The sequence below is a fragment of the Danio rerio genome, chromosome 5 (assembly GCF_049306965.1).
Source record: "Danio rerio strain Tuebingen ecotype United States chromosome 5, GRCz12tu, whole genome shotgun sequence".
In the NCBI taxonomy this organism is placed as follows: Eukaryota; Metazoa; Chordata; class Actinopteri; order Cypriniformes; family Danionidae; genus Danio; species Danio rerio.
Genome location: NC_133180.1, coordinates 44,188,599 through 44,204,895, shown reverse-complemented (window position 1 = coordinate 44,204,895; position 16,297 = coordinate 44,188,599). Strand labels below are relative to the sequence as shown.

The following is a 16,297-nucleotide window of genomic DNA, read 5'->3' as shown; positions in this document are numbered from 1 at the left end:
AATCTCATGTGCTCTCTTACTACTTGTCATTGCAACTAAAGAAAATTAACATTAGAAATCGAGTCCAAGTAAATCAACCACTTTTCTCCATGAAGGTGACATCAGGCGAAAAAAAACATGTTTTTTTTTTGGTAATATGTAAAATGTAAATAACTAAAATGGTTAATTCTCAATAAATCTTATATGGACTTTTGTGAACATCTGACAGAAATAAAGTCAATCAGGTAACCAATGAGCGAAGCTGCTGCTGCTTCTCTTCTGTTTCTGCTTATTAACAGCAGGTGTTCATCATCAGTGCTCAATCATCACTTAATTAACCCCATCATTGTCTCATTAATTTTAACTCTGCTGCTGAGTACATTTTGCTCAATTTAGAGAGGGACCAAATGTTCTCTGAACTGAGTAAATTTTACTCTGAAGATTTTACTGTGTACAAAGGGTCTTCATGTCATCGCATGACCTAACAAAACTTCTGTGGAGCTTTTATTGTCTTCAATTAATGTTTTTTTTTTTTTTTTTTTCAGATTTGGGTATTTAATAGAAAGTTGCAAAAGTGTCGTTGGGATTCTGTTATTTGAAGTAGATTAATCAGGACACACACATTATGGTGTATTTAAGGTCAGGTATGCAACTCTTTGAATCTTCTTTGAGCAATTGATGTTGTGTATTTATCATTTCTAAATCGTTTTTTTTTTTTATTATTCAGTTATGTAATTGGGATCATCATACAACATTTTTATTGGATTTGTTTTGTATTCTGCTTAAATTATTATGACTAACAGATTCTGGCCAGTCTTCTGTTTTCTTAGAAATGATAGTCAGTATAATGTGGTGACCCCAACATGATCTCTCAAACAGTTTCAGGCAAGTGATATTTTGAAGACAGATTTTACGATGCATCATCAGTCTGCAATGGTTGAGAGGAGATTGTAAACAAAGCCAATGAACTGAACAAAGCTTGCAAATTTTGCTGATTGCTGCTGCTGAATATGATCAATCAGTTAGCCTATTACAGTCAGTATGTCTAAGTATTTCACCTTTTTCTTGTTATGAAGTCCTTTACATGATTTAGTAGCTTCTTCTTTTAGCAGCTTAAGTTAAAATATAATGTAATCTATTGATAAAATATATAATATTAATAATATTAATAATTTTAGAGTGATTTCTGAAGGATTGTGTAACTGAAAACTGGAGTAATGAAGCTGAAAATTGATCTTTTAAATCACTGGAATAAATGATTAAATTAAATGATAAATGATAAATTAAATGATAAACCACTTTTGATTTTGTTATTTCGAAGTGCAATAACATTTCACAATTTTAAAAGTTTTACTGTATTTTGGATTACAGTTTTTAACAATTGCTTTGACCATTGTTTTATACATTTAACAAGTTTCCTAAACTCTTAACGCACCAACACACCTAAAACACACAATTGCAAATGCAAAACTGTTAATTCCATTCTCAAAATGACACATTGTAAACTAAACTCCAAAATTAATGTTCAAAATACAATAAAAAACTAACACAATACACAATGTATTACAAAACACTGCAAACATGTTTCAAAATCAAATTATTGTTCAAAACACTAACACATGTTTGTTCCTTAAGAAAATTTTATTTGTTCCCTTATACCTACGCAAACGTTATTTAAACTATACGTACAGAAAAGTACACTGTTATTTCATTGTACTTACGCTGTACACTGTTAAAAATTGTCCCGTTAAAAAACAGGAAAATACTGGCAGCTGCAGTTGCCAGCAATGTACTGTTATTTTACAGTATGTTGCTGTAAAAATACATGGACTACATTGATTTACACAATACTCAAGTGAACTCATTTTGCTCACTGAAAGCAACTGCCTCAACTTGGTCAACTGCTGAATGAGTTTATGAAGTAATGTGCTATATATGCTTAGAAGCATACTTATAATGATAACTTATTTTAGTTAATTAGAAAAGTTTGGTTTAACTCTAATGTCTTATTTTTCACAACAGCACACATACATGTAAATCTGGAATCACCAGAGAGATTCTGACTGCATCAGCAACTAAACAGCCGCTGTCTTTAAATAGAGAAACATGCAGAATAACATCAGCAGTTCATTGTTCATCTTTAACTCATACACTGGCTCTACTCTCCTCCACAACGGTGACACACAGAAGAAATTAGCTTCAGGTTTTACAGTAAAATACTGTTTTTTCCTTGATTTAACGGTAATCTACTGGCAGCTGTGGTTGCCAGCAATATACTGTTTTTTAACAGTCTACTTTCGTTGTGTAAATTAACAGTATATTACTGTTAAAATACATTTTTACACTGTGTTTTTACCTCTCACACCTTTAACCCTTTAAACCCCAGAGCATATACTTCAGCTTTTATTGAAGTGTCCACACTACTGAGTGTTCAAGAAACATGTAGCAAAGCTGAAGAAAATTCATTAATTAACTGACTAATTAAATGATAATTGAGGATTAACAATGAACAAATGAAGAAATACTGAAGGGAAAAAACAAGAACAGAACATGCTAAACTTTAGTAACAGCTTTATAATGAAATAACCTGAAGAACAACAAATGATTAAATCATTTAAATGATTAGCGGATGATTAAACAACTCTACAAACATCATCACCAGCTACACTTATTACTTAATACATGTATTTTTGTATAACATCTACTAAAGTTCTTCTTGAGAAAAAGTTAAAGTTTTACGTCACCATCATGGAGAACAGAGTTTGCTTTAGTTGGGCTCTTAGCCCTGACATTTATATATCTTAGCTGCTGCAATTGTTAAGAACTTTGCTTAAAAAGCTCCTTTGTTGTGGCAAGCCAGCCAAAAACCTAAATCTGAAAAAATAAGATCTGGTGATGTTCAAGTTGTTATTGAATGGCAGAGTCTGTTCTCATTTAGTATAATAAAATTGACTGCTCCCATTCAATGTTAAATCTATTGTTTTACATTATGTATATATATGGCAACGATTTCTGGAAGTTTTTAAGAATATCTTGGACAATAACACTGCTCTATGGTGTATATCGCACTCAAAGAGACATCAATAATCAGCGGATGAACCTCAATAATGGTGACGACTAACAAAATTAACAGTTTAACTCACAAACAGGCAACTGAAAGTCTAAACATAAACAACAGCAGAATCAAACACAAGTAAAGAAAACTCTTAGACCGTTATACAACATTTTTTTATACCGCAATGCATGCTGGGATATTTGTACCATGCCACTCCCAGCATGCATTGCAGCATGAAACATTTGAGATGTTACCATTGTTGAGATACAAGGTCAGATTCATGAGGTCTGAGTGTGTATTTGTCATAACTGAACTGTTTTTGTATGTTATTTCTTAACTGTTAAGTAATTACGGAGGTATCTTTCTGTTTTCACTTCTCATTAATTTAATTAATACCTGTAACTAAACATAAAATCTATTGCATGAGGCCCTTCTTCCAGATTTATACCAAAACATTTATCAGAACTAATTTCAGACAAATATATTTCTCTATTTATTGACTTTCCAACTTGACTGCTATAATACAAGCATTTTGTTAACTCTTTATTATAGTGATTGGAGAGTCTGAATTAATCAGTTCAAGGGTGAAGAGCCCAACTAAACCAGCCCCTCACTCCATTACGGTGACACAAAAAACACCTTAATTTCTGTTGGATCTCAATGTGAATAGTATGGAAGTCAAATCAGTCAGTAATAAGTGTGTCTGCTGTTGTTTGTGGAGTTGTTTAATGATCCTCCGCTGAGACTGAAGCTGTTTTATTTTATTTGATTTTATTTCATGTTGTAACTGACGTCACTGTTTGTGTTTCTTGTTTATTTTCTTCAGTAATTGTAATTATTAACAGCAGGTGTTCATCAGTGTCTGAATTCACTCATTAGTGTTCATTAAAACTGTCAGGTGAACTATATTAGTTAACTAGTGTATGAAATAGTGAACAAGGACACAAAGCGTGATTTCAAACACAGACTTCAAAACATCGAATCTGAACTCTGTTAGCTCACAGTTTTCTGCAGTTGGTTACTTTCTCGAAAACAAAAATGTTACCCAGAAAGCACTGTTTTTAACAGAATATTACTGTTTTAGTGAAAAAACATTATTTTACCGTAGAATCTGACTGTTTTTTTAACAGCAATTTTTTACAGTGTACTTTGCGGGTTGTAAAAGAAAGCGTTTTTTTGCTGCAGAAATTAAATTTGTAAAAAATGAACGACCATCTCAGAGAACCTTTATAAAATGTAAAAATAATAGTAAAGTAATGACTGTATTGCAAAACCTTACGGGGACGTATTGGTGACAGTGTTCTTTGATGCACTCACTGTTCCTTTCCAAAAACCAAAGTCCTCTTTTAGAACATATGATCATGTGATTGGAAAAACCTCAACACATCAGAAAAGCTTCTAGATGGGAATCAGCAGTCTCTCTCTCTCTCTCATTGTTTTAGTCTTGGTTGAGCTTGTGTGTAAAAGAAGTTCAAGCATTTTAAATTGGTCTTAACTTGATGCATTGTGTCAAATCAACAAGAAATGTGTTAATTGTATAGAACACGAAGACAAATGTTGTACTGTGTTAAGAGTTTAGGAAACTTGTTAAATGTATTGAAAAAAAGTGTCATAGCATTGTAAAAAACTGTAATGAGCATGTGTCCTCTGGAAATGCACTGTACCACACTGACTGGCAGTGCCCATCCGGAAACTCTATGCCCCCTTAGGGGCCACACATCTAATGTGTCTGGAGAGCACTATTGAATTTTACAAAGCCTGTAAACCAGCCATAGTGTTTATTAACACAGATCCCACTGAACACAATGACCTTAAACACATCTCACTGTGGCCCACCGCTGCACAGCAGGGTTACTTAATTCCATTAAACCACAGCCAATGGAGCCCTCATTGACGCTCTCTGGACTCCCTTCCTTTCAGACCAATATCAAATCTGATGGTCAGTGGTCCATTCTCTGCCCATTAGATCTATCATTGATATTCACTCTCTCTTTATAACAGATTCAGGGCACACATTGTTTCACCCATAACTAAAAGCCTTATATAAGAAAGAATGTTGTTTTATCAACAACAAGCTGGCATGGGAGGTCATGTGTGGATAATGCAATGAGGGAACAACAGATTTATGCACATAAATATTTTGGGGGAAATACAGTCAAATGAGCATCACAGATAATTCAACAGCTGGACATGATAATGCTCATTCCGCCAGTGTTCTGCTGTGACCTAAAAAAAAGAAACTTGCACAGATGAATGGCATATTGATGTAACAGGATGTGAATCAAGGACGAAGACTCAACCAGGCCTTATTTCAGGAGACTGTAGGACACATCTGATGATCATAGCCTCCCTTTCTCTTTTTTTAAAGTCAAACCAAAAGACGCAAAGAGACTGGAGTTAATACTGATCAATGTTAAAAAGGGGTAGTTCACCTAAAATGAGCATTTTGACATCATTAGTCAACCTTTACTTGTTTCAAACCTCAAAACATAAGAATATTTAATTAAATGTTCAAAACCTGTAACTATTGACTTTGATATGTTTTGCGAGAAAGTAGTGAAAAGTCTTTTTTTACTGGTGAACTATTCCATTTAACATTATCATGGATAAAAATCTGGTTGAGTTCAATCTTTTGATAAAAAATAAATTAATAAATATATATATATATATATATATATATATATATATATATATATATATATATATATATATATATATATATATATATATATATATATATATATATTTAGACTGATGACAGAAAGAGCAACTCAAAACATTTACACATATTTTACATTTTGAATTGGAATGAGTAGCTAATAGATATTGTATGGTGTTTATCATTGATTTATTTCTATGAATGAGTTAGCTGGAACTTAATGTGTTATTTCTAAACTCAAATGTCCCAAAACATTTAGAAAAACATGTTGTTTTTATGTTGGCTTGAGAAAGCCAACATACTGTAATGCTACTTAAACTTATTCTTATTATTATTATTATTATTATTCTTATTATTATTCCGGCTTCTGACTTAAAAAAGCAATCGCTTCTCCTCCCAGGGCTTAGATGCTACAAGCCCCAAATTTGGTCAAAAGCTGCCTACTGCTCATGAGATGGTTGCTGTATGTCCTCATGCCGATAAGATTTGTAGTTTTTGAATAAAAAATGTTTTAATTAAAAAACTGTATCGAGTATTTGGGGCATATAAAAAAGTATACAATCCTCAAATTTGGCCAAAAGATGTGTTTGAAATTACTGATAATTATCATATTTATTTGGTGTAATTATAAATAACAGTTTTACTATAAATATTTTTTTTATATTAAATTTGTAAAATTCAGACTCAAAGCGTGTCAGAGTGTCCACGAGATGGCGCCAGAAGACTATTTTTGAGCCCTTTGTAATTTAGCAATGGCCCTTTAAGAGGCACTTCATATTATGCTCGCAGTGAACTCCATAAAGCGTAATAAAACTGATCTGGATGCAGAATCATCCGCGTCGGAATCGACCCGCATGCATTTCTGTCTGCTACCCTGTGAGTTTTAAAATGCATGCCTCTGATGTTGGCAGAAACATAACTTTACTTCAGATATTTCTTTCAAAACAGAATATTCTGTGCCGTGAAAAAGCCTTCTCCTCTACTTGTGATAATGAAAATGAAAGCCATGCGAACATTCACGTATATTATACAATAAACATATTTAATATAAAATCATTCTAACTTTATTTTTAATCCTTATTTTAACCCTCTAAAAACAGCTATGTCCTTGCCACAAAACTAATAATCCATCTTCAAAACCTACAATTTCTTTCCATTCGGTCCGGTCGGACCTGAACGTCTTTATACCGTTGTAATCACGTGTAAATTCTAACAAAGACAATGTTTGCACTTTTTAAATCACATTTTATTTATTGTGCAAAAACAGTATTATAATGTTTTAAAGCAAAAATGTTAACAACAATTATTTACAAACAGTAAAAATAAAGTGTCATCATTTGGGAAAACATCATTTGGGAAATATTTAAAAAAGGAAAAAAAAAATCAAATGGGGGTTAATAATTCTGACTTCAACTGTATATATATATATATATATATATATATATATATATATATATATATATATATATATATATATATATATATATATATATATATATATATATACATACACACACACACATACACACATTTATGGTTAGTGTTATAAAAATTATTTTTTATCCCCCTTTTATGTTGGCAAAAACATAAGTTTACTTCAGATATTTCTTTCAAAACAGAATATTCTGTACCGCAAAAAAGCCTTCTCCTTACTTGTGATAATGACAATGAAAGCCAAGCTTTTGGCCTATGCTGTACCAAAAAAAAAATAAAATCACCCAGGTGATGACAACTAAATATTACGATTATAACATTGTGTTAGTGGCCAGTGGGGTGGAACAACGTCATTGGTCAGAATTAACCACGTGATGAAGACGTCCTATAATATTGTATTTAATGCGATTTTCTTCCTGTAAACTGTATATATAACTATAACTATATATATAACGCTGCAAATTACTGTAAATTGACTGTACTCTATATTAACTGCAAAACTGATAAGACTGATTAAATAAAAGACAAATTAACTAAATGTATGTGCTATTGTTTCATTAGTGTTTTAATTTAATATTTTTCTTCATATGATGTTTATTATAATGTAATTTTGTTCAGATTATAATATATACTATAAATACTAACTATACTATAGTGATCTGCATTAAACAACCTGAACAAATCAGTCCTCTCTCTCTCTCTCTCTCTCTCTCTCTCTCTCTCTCGATTTGATCAAAAATGTAAATGAGGCCTTCCGATTAACAGTCCAGTGGACCCTAGCAACAGCCTAGAAACCACTCAGAACACCTTAGCAACTACCTAGGAATGCCTTAGCAACATCTTAGCAACCGCCTAGCAACCACTTCTCAACCGCTGTGCTTCCTGCCAACTGCCTTTGAGTCCCCGGCGCAGTCACGTTGGCTTTCTCAAGCCAACATCAAAGTTCGTCAACGAACTTTAGGTTCTAGTTATGTTGGCTTGAGAAAGCCAACATACTGTAATGCTACTTAAACTTATTCTTATTATTATTCTTATTATTATTATTCCGGCTTCTGACCAAAAAAAAGCAATCGCTTCTCCTCCCAGTGCTTAGATGCTACAAGCCCCAAATTTGGTCAAAACCTGTCTACTGCCCATGAGATGGTTGCTGTATGTCCTCATGCCGATAAGATTTGTAGTTTTTGAATTAAAAATTTTTTGAATTAAAAAATTGTAAATATTACAATCGAGTATTTGGGGCATATAAAAAAGTATACAATCCTCAAATTTGGCCAAAAGATGTGCTTTAAATTGAAGATAATTATCATATTTATTTGGTGTAATTATAAATAACAGTTTTCCTATAAATATTTTTTTATATTAAATTTGTTAATTTCAAACCTAAAGCTTGTCAGAGTGTCCACGAGATGGCGCCAGAGAACCATTTTTGAGCCCTTTGTAATTTAGTAATGGCCCTTTAAGAGGCACTTTCCCTTTAAGAGGCGGAGATATCCGGGCTGACTGTTTTTGCTCTACAGACAGAAATTCGGGCTCATTTCAGACGTGCTTGTTACAACATTTGAAGCTGTTTACATTAAAATTTCTCAGCGAAAATACACAAATACAAGTCATACAACACTATTTAGTGTTCCTTTAAGAGGCAGAGAGATCGGTGATCAAAATCGAGGTAAGATTGAACTTAATTCTGGTCATCAGTCATTCATATTATGCTCGCAGTTAATTCAATAAAGTGTAATAAAACTGATCTGGATGCAGAATCATCCGCGTCGGAATCGACCCGCATGCATTTCTGTCTGCTACCCTGTGAGTTTTAAAATGCATGCTTCTGATGTTGGCAGAAACATAACTTTACATCAGATATTTCTTTCAAAACAGAATATTCTGTGCCGTGAAAAGCCTTCTCCTCTACTTGTGATAATGAAAATGAAAGCCATGCGAACATTCACGTATATTATACAATAAACATATTTAATATAAAATCCTTCTAACTTTATTTTTAATCTGTATTTTAACCCTCTAAAACAGCTATGTCCTTGCCACAAAACTAATAATCCATCTTCAAAACCTACAATTTCTTTCCATTCGCTCCGGTCGGACCTGAACGTCTTTATACCGTTGTAATCACGTGTAAATTCTAACAAAGACAATGTTTGCACTTTTTAAATCACATTTTATTTATTGTGCAAAAATAAAACATCCAAACAGCATCATAACCAATAAAAACACACAGCAAAGAAAATGTATTTTAAAATAGTGAATATATATATATATACATACAATGTATGAAGATTTTTTATATCCCCTTAATATGCTCTGCTGTTGCTGCATCAATTTCTCTCTGTAACATCTGGATTGCAATTTACACTGCAATGTTCACAATTTATTATTATGGGGGAAAATCCAAACAGTATTATAATGTTTTAAAGCAAAAATGTTAAGAACAATTATTTACAAACAGTGAAAATAAAGTGTGTGTATATACATATATATACATACAGTTGAAGTCAGAATTATTAGCTCCCCTGTTTATTTTTTCCCCCAATTTCTGTTTAATGGAGGGAAGATTGTTTCAGCACATTTCTAAGCATAATAGTTTTAATAACTCATTTCTAATAACTTCTTTATTTTATCTTTGCCATGATGACAGTAAATAATATTTGACTTGATATTTTTCAAGACACTTCTATACAGCTTAAAGTGACATTTAAAGGCTTAACTAGGTTAATAAGGTGAACTAGGCAGGTTAGGGTAATTAGGCAAGTTATTGTATAACGATGGTTTGTTCTGTAGACTATCAAAAAAAATTGCTTAAAGGGGCAAATAATTGTGTCCCAAAAATAGTTTTTAAATAATTAATAACGGCTTTTATTCTAGCCGAAATAAAACAAATAAGACTTTCTCAAGAAGAAAAAATATTATCAGACATACAGTGAAAATTTCCTTGCTCTGTTAAACATAATATGGGAAATATTTAAAAAAGGGAAAAAAAATCAAAAGGGGGTTAATAATTCTGACTTCAACTGTATATATGTATGTATATATATACATACATATATACATATATACATATATAACACATACACACATTTATGGTTAGGGTTATACGGATTATTTCTTAATCCCCCTTTTATGTTAGCAAAAACATAAGTTTACTTCAGATATTTCTTTCAAAACAATATTCTGTGCCGCAAAAGAGCCTTCTCCTCACTTGTGATAATGACAATGAAAGCCAAGCTTTTGGCCTATGCTGTACCAAAAAAAAAATAAAATCACCCAGGTGATGACAACTAAATATTACGATTATAACAATGTGTTAGTGGCCAGTGGGGTGGAACAACGTCATTGGTCAGAATTAACCACGTGATGAAGACGGCCTATAATATTGTATTTAATGCGATTTTCTTCCTGTAAACTGTATATAACTATAACTATATATATAACGCTGCAAATTACTGTAAATTGACTGTACTCTATATTAACTGCAAAACTGATAAGACTGATTAAATAAAAGACAAATTAACTAAATGCATGTGCTATTGTTTCATTAGTATTTTAATTTAATATTTTTCTTCATATGATATTTATTATAATGTAATTTTGTTCAGATTATAATATATACTATAAATACTAACTATACTATAGTGATGTGCATTAAACAACCTGAACAAATCAGTCCTCTCTCTCTCTCTCTCTCTCTCTCTCTCTCGATTTGATCAAAAATGTAAATGAGGCCTTCCGATTAACAGTCCAGTGGACCCTAGCAACAGCCTAGAAACCACTCAGAACACCCTAGCAACTACCTAGGAATGCCTTAGCTACACCTTAGCAACCGCCTAGCAACCACTTATCAACCGCTGTGCTTCCTGCCAACTGCCTTTGAGTCCCCGGCGCAGTCACGTTGGCTTTCTCAAGCCAACATCAAAGTTCGTCAACGAACTTTAGGTTCTAGTTATTCTTATTATTATTATTCCGGCTTCTGACCAAAAAAAAGCAATCGCTTCTCCTCCCAGGGCTTAGATGCTACAAGCCCCAAATTTGGTCAAAAGCTGTCTATTGCCCATGAGATGGTTGCTGTATGTCCTCATGCCGATAAGATTTGTAGTTTTTGAATTAAAAAATTTTTGAATTAAAAAATTGTAAATATTACAATCGAGTATTTGGGGCATATAAAAAAGTATACAATCCTCAAATTTGGCCAAAAGATGTGCTTTAAATTGAAGATAATTATCATATTTATTTGGTGTAATTATAAATAACAGTTTTCCTATAAATATTTTTTTTATATTAAATTTGTTAATTTCAAACCTAAAGCTTGTCAGAGTGTCCACGAGATGGCGCCAGAGAACCATTTTTGAGCCCTTTGTAATTTAGTAATGGCCCTTTAAGAGGCGGAGATATCCGGGCTGACTGTTTTTGCTCTACAGAAAGTTCGGCTCATTTCAGACGTGCTTGTTACAACATTTGAAGCTGTTTACATTAAAATTTCTCAGCGAAAATACACAAATACAAGTCATACAACACTATTTATTGTTCCTTTAAGAGGCAGAGAGATCTGTGGTCAAAATCGAGGTAAGATTGAACTTAATTCTGGTCATCAGTCATTCATATTATGCTCGCAGTGAACTCCATAAAGCCTAATAAAACTGATCTGGATGCAGAATCATCCGCGTCGGAATCGACCCGCATGCATTTCTGTCTGCTACCCTGTGAGTTTTAAAATGCATACCTCTGATGTTGGCAGAAACATAACTTTACTTCGGATATTTCTTTCAAAACAGAATATTCTGTGCCGTGAAAAGCCTTCTCCTCTACTTGTGATAATGAAAATGAAAGCCATGCGAACATTCACGTATATTATACAATAAACATATTTAATATAAAATCCTTCTAACTTTATTTTTAATCTGTATTTTAACCCTCTAAAACAGCTATGTCCTTGCCACAAAACTAATAATCCATCTTCAAAACCTACAATTTCTTTCCATTCGGTCCGGTCGGACCTGAACGTCTTTATACCGTTGTAATCACGTGTAAATTCTAACAAAGACAATGTTTGCACTTTTTAAATCACATTTTATTTATTGTGCAAAAATAAAACATCCAAACAGCATCATAACCAATAAAAACACACAGCAAAGAAAATGTATTTTAAAATAGTGAATATATATATATATATACATACGATGTATGAAGATTTTTTATATCCCCTTAATATGCTCTGCTGTTGCTGCATCAATTTCTCTCTGTAACATCTGGATTGCAATTTACACTGCAATGTTCACAATTTATTATTATGGGGGGAAAATCCAAACAGTATTATAATGTTTTAAAGCAAAAATGTTAAGAACAATTATTTACAAACAGGTAAAATAAAGTGTGTGTATATATATATATATATATATATACATACAGTTGAAGTCAGAATTATTAGCTCCCCTGTTTATTTTTTCCCCAATTTCTGTTTAATGGAGGGAAGATTGTTTCAGCACATTTCTAAGCATAATAGTTTTAATAACTCATTTCTAATAACTTCTTTATTTTATCTTTGCCATGATGACAGTAAATAATATTTGACTTGATATTTTTCAAGACATTTCTATACAGCTTAAAGTGACATTTAAAGCCTTAACTAGGTTAATAAGGTGAACTAGGCAGGTTAGGGTAATTAGGCAAGTTATTGTATAACGATGGTTTGTTCTGTAGACTATCAAAAAAAATTGCTTAAAGGGGCAAATAATTGTGTCCCAAAAATAGTTTTTAAATAATTAATAACTGCTTTTATTCTAGCCGAAATAAAACAAATAAGACTTTCTCAAGAAGAAAAATATTATCAGACATACAGTGAAAATTTCCTTGCTCTGTTAAACATAATTTGGGAAATATTTAAAAAAGGGAAAAAAAAAATCAAAAGGGGGTTAATAATTCTGACTTCAACTGTATATATGTATGTATATATATACATACATATATACATATATAACACATACACACATTTATGGTTAGGGTTATAAGGATTATTTCTTAATCCCCCTTTTATGTTAGCAAAAACATAAGTTTACTTCAGATATTTCTTTCAAAACAATATTCTGTGCCGCAAAAGAGCCTTCTCCTCACTTGTGATAATGACAATGAAGCTTTTGGCCTATGCTGTAGTTTTAAACCCTGTGAGTTTTAAAATGCATGCCTCTGATGTTGGCAGAAACATAACTTTACTTCGGATATTTCTTTCAAAACAGAATATTCTGTGCCGTGAAAAAGCCTTCTCCTCTACTTGTGATAATGAAAATGAAAGCCATGCGAACATTCACGTATATTATACAATAAACATATTGAATATAAAATCCTTCTAACTTTATTTTTAATCTGTATTTTAACCCTCTAAAACAGCTATGTCCTTGCCACAAAACTAATAATCCATCTTCAAAACCTACAATTTCTTTCCATTCGGTCCGGTCGGACCTGAACGTCTTTATACCGTTGTAATCACGTGTAAATTCTAACAAAGACAATGTTTGCACTTTTTAAATCACATTTTATTTATTATATAATCCAAACAGTATTATAATGTTTTAAAGCAAAAATGTTAACAACAATTATTTACAAACAGTGAAAATAAAGTGTGTGTGTATATATATATATATATATATATATATATATATACATACAGTTGATGTCAGAATTATTAGCTCCCCTGTTTATTTTTTCCCCAATTTCTGTTTAATGGAGGGAAGATTGTTTCAGAACATTTCTAAGCATAATAGTTTTAAAAACCTATATCTAATTACTGATATATATATATACTGATATATATATATATATATATATATATATATATATATATATATATATATATATATATATATATATATATATATATATATATATATATATATATATATACACATACACACACACACATATGCACATTTATGGTTAGTGTTATAAGGATTATTTTTTTATCCCCCTTTTATGTTAGCAAAAACATAAGTTTACTTCAGATATTTCTTTCAAAACAATATTCTGTGCCGCAAAAGAGCCTTCTCCTCACTTGTGATAATGACAATGAAAGCCAAGCTTTTGGCCTATGCTGTACCAAAAAAAAATAAAATCACCCAGGTGATGACAACTAAATATTACGATTATAACATTGTGTTAGTGGCCAGTGGGGTGGAACAACGTCATTGGTCAGAATTAACCACGTGATGCAGACGTCCTATAATATTGTATTTAATGCGATTTTCTTCCTGTAAACTGTATATAACTATAACTATATAACGCTGCAAATTACTGTAAATTGACTGTACTCTATATTAACTGCAAAAATTATAAGACTGATTAAATAAAAGACAAATTAACTAAATGTATGTGCTATTGTTTCATTAGTATTTTAATGTAATATTTTTCTTCATATGATATTTACTATAATGTAATTTTGTTCAGATTATAATATATACTATAAATACTAACTATACTATAGTGATCTGCATTAAACAACCTGAACAAATCAGTCCTCTCTCTCTCTCTCTCTCTCTCTCGATTTGATCAAAAATGTAAATGAGGCCTTCCGATTAACAGTCCAGTGGACCCTAGCAACAGCCTAGAAACCACTCAGAACACCCTAGCCACTACCTAGGAATGCCTTAGCTACACCTTAGCAACCGCCTAGCAACCACTTATCAACCGCTGTGCTTGCTGCCAACTGCCTTTGAGTCCCCGGCGCAGTCACGTTGGCTTTCTCAAGCCAACATCAAAGTTCGTCAACGAACTTTAGGTTCTAGTTCTATATTATTCTTCTTCTGAGACTAAAAATTAAACTCTATCTCGTCCTAGGCCTTTCAAGCTATGACCATCAAACTCGGGTCAGACCTCCGAACTATTCTGACTCGAGTTGCTATATCCTTTCCGACTGATCCGACTTTCGGTTTTCCGAAAAACGTCCCGGGACCGTCGGAAAAATCCCATAGACGTAACATTGGATCAAACTTTGTGACCTCATAACTCCGCATCAGAATGTCACACAGACTTCTAACTGGGCTCATTTAACTCAGACTATCAAACTGCCAATGACTGACCACCTTTAAACTTTCTGGCCACGCCCTAGCAACCACTTTTGGACCCTAGAAACCGTCCCATAGACTTCCATTGCAAAATACTCTCATTGACTTTGCATGGGATCAAACTTTGTGAGCTCATAACTCTGCATCAGACTGTCCTACAGACTAATGATTGAGCTCATTTAACTCAGTCTAGCCAGCAGCCAATCACTGATGTCCTTTTAACTTTCTAGCCACACCCTAACAACCAGATACTGCACCCTAGCAACTGTCCCATAGACTGCCATTAAAGAGGTTTAGACTGATATTGTCATGCTGCAGTGTGATAGAGACATGGGGGTTGTTTTTAACTGTTCATACTGGCAAGAAGCTTTGATACATCATCAGTCTAAGCTGTCAATCAACTCCATAGCAACAAAACAGACTAACCTAGCAACGATATAACAGCAGCTATATCTCAGCATCAGAACATCGTAGAGAAGCGGGGGTTGGCTTGTTTGACTCATGCTCATACACCATCTATCTATCTATCTATCTATCTATCTATCTATCTATCTATCTATCTATCTATCTATCTATCTATCTATCTATCTATCTATCTATCATGCTAAGGACATGCTAATTCATGCTAGAATCATGCTAGTTACATGCTAATTCATGCTAGAATCATGCTAGTCACATGCTAATTCATGCTAGAATCATGCTAGTCAAATGCTAGTTCATGCCAGAATCATGCTAACAACATGCTAATTCATGCTAGAATCATGCTAGTAACATGCTAATTCTTGTTAGAATCATGCTAACAACATGCTAATTCATGCTAGAATCATACTAATAACATGCTAATTCATGCTAGAAGCATGCTAACAACATGCTAATTCATGCTAGAATCATGCTAGTAACATGCTAATTCATGCTAGAATCATGCTAACAACATGCTAATTCATACTAGAATCATGCTAACAACATGCTAATTCATGCTAGAATCATGCTAACAACATGCTAATTCATGCTAGAATCATGCTAGTCACATGCTAATTCATGCTAGAATCATGCTAGTCAAATGCTAATTCATGCTAGAATCATGCTAAGAACATGCTAATTCATGCTAGAATC

At 32.6% G+C, this 16,297-nt stretch overlaps 1 protein-coding gene across 1 annotated transcript in view; it reads left to right on the top strand.

Annotated features, from left to right (window-relative positions):
- Positions 1 to 8,629: 8,629 nt before the first annotated feature.
- Positions 8,630 to 16,297, top strand: part of si:dkey-245n4.2 — a 314,713-nt gene continuing 307,045 nt past the window's right edge. Inside the window, exon 1 of the mRNA XM_073951364.1 lies at positions 8,630 to 8,793. The gene's annotated coding sequence lies outside the window, so the exon portion shown is untranslated. The remainder of the gene's footprint in view (positions 8,794 to 16,297) is intronic.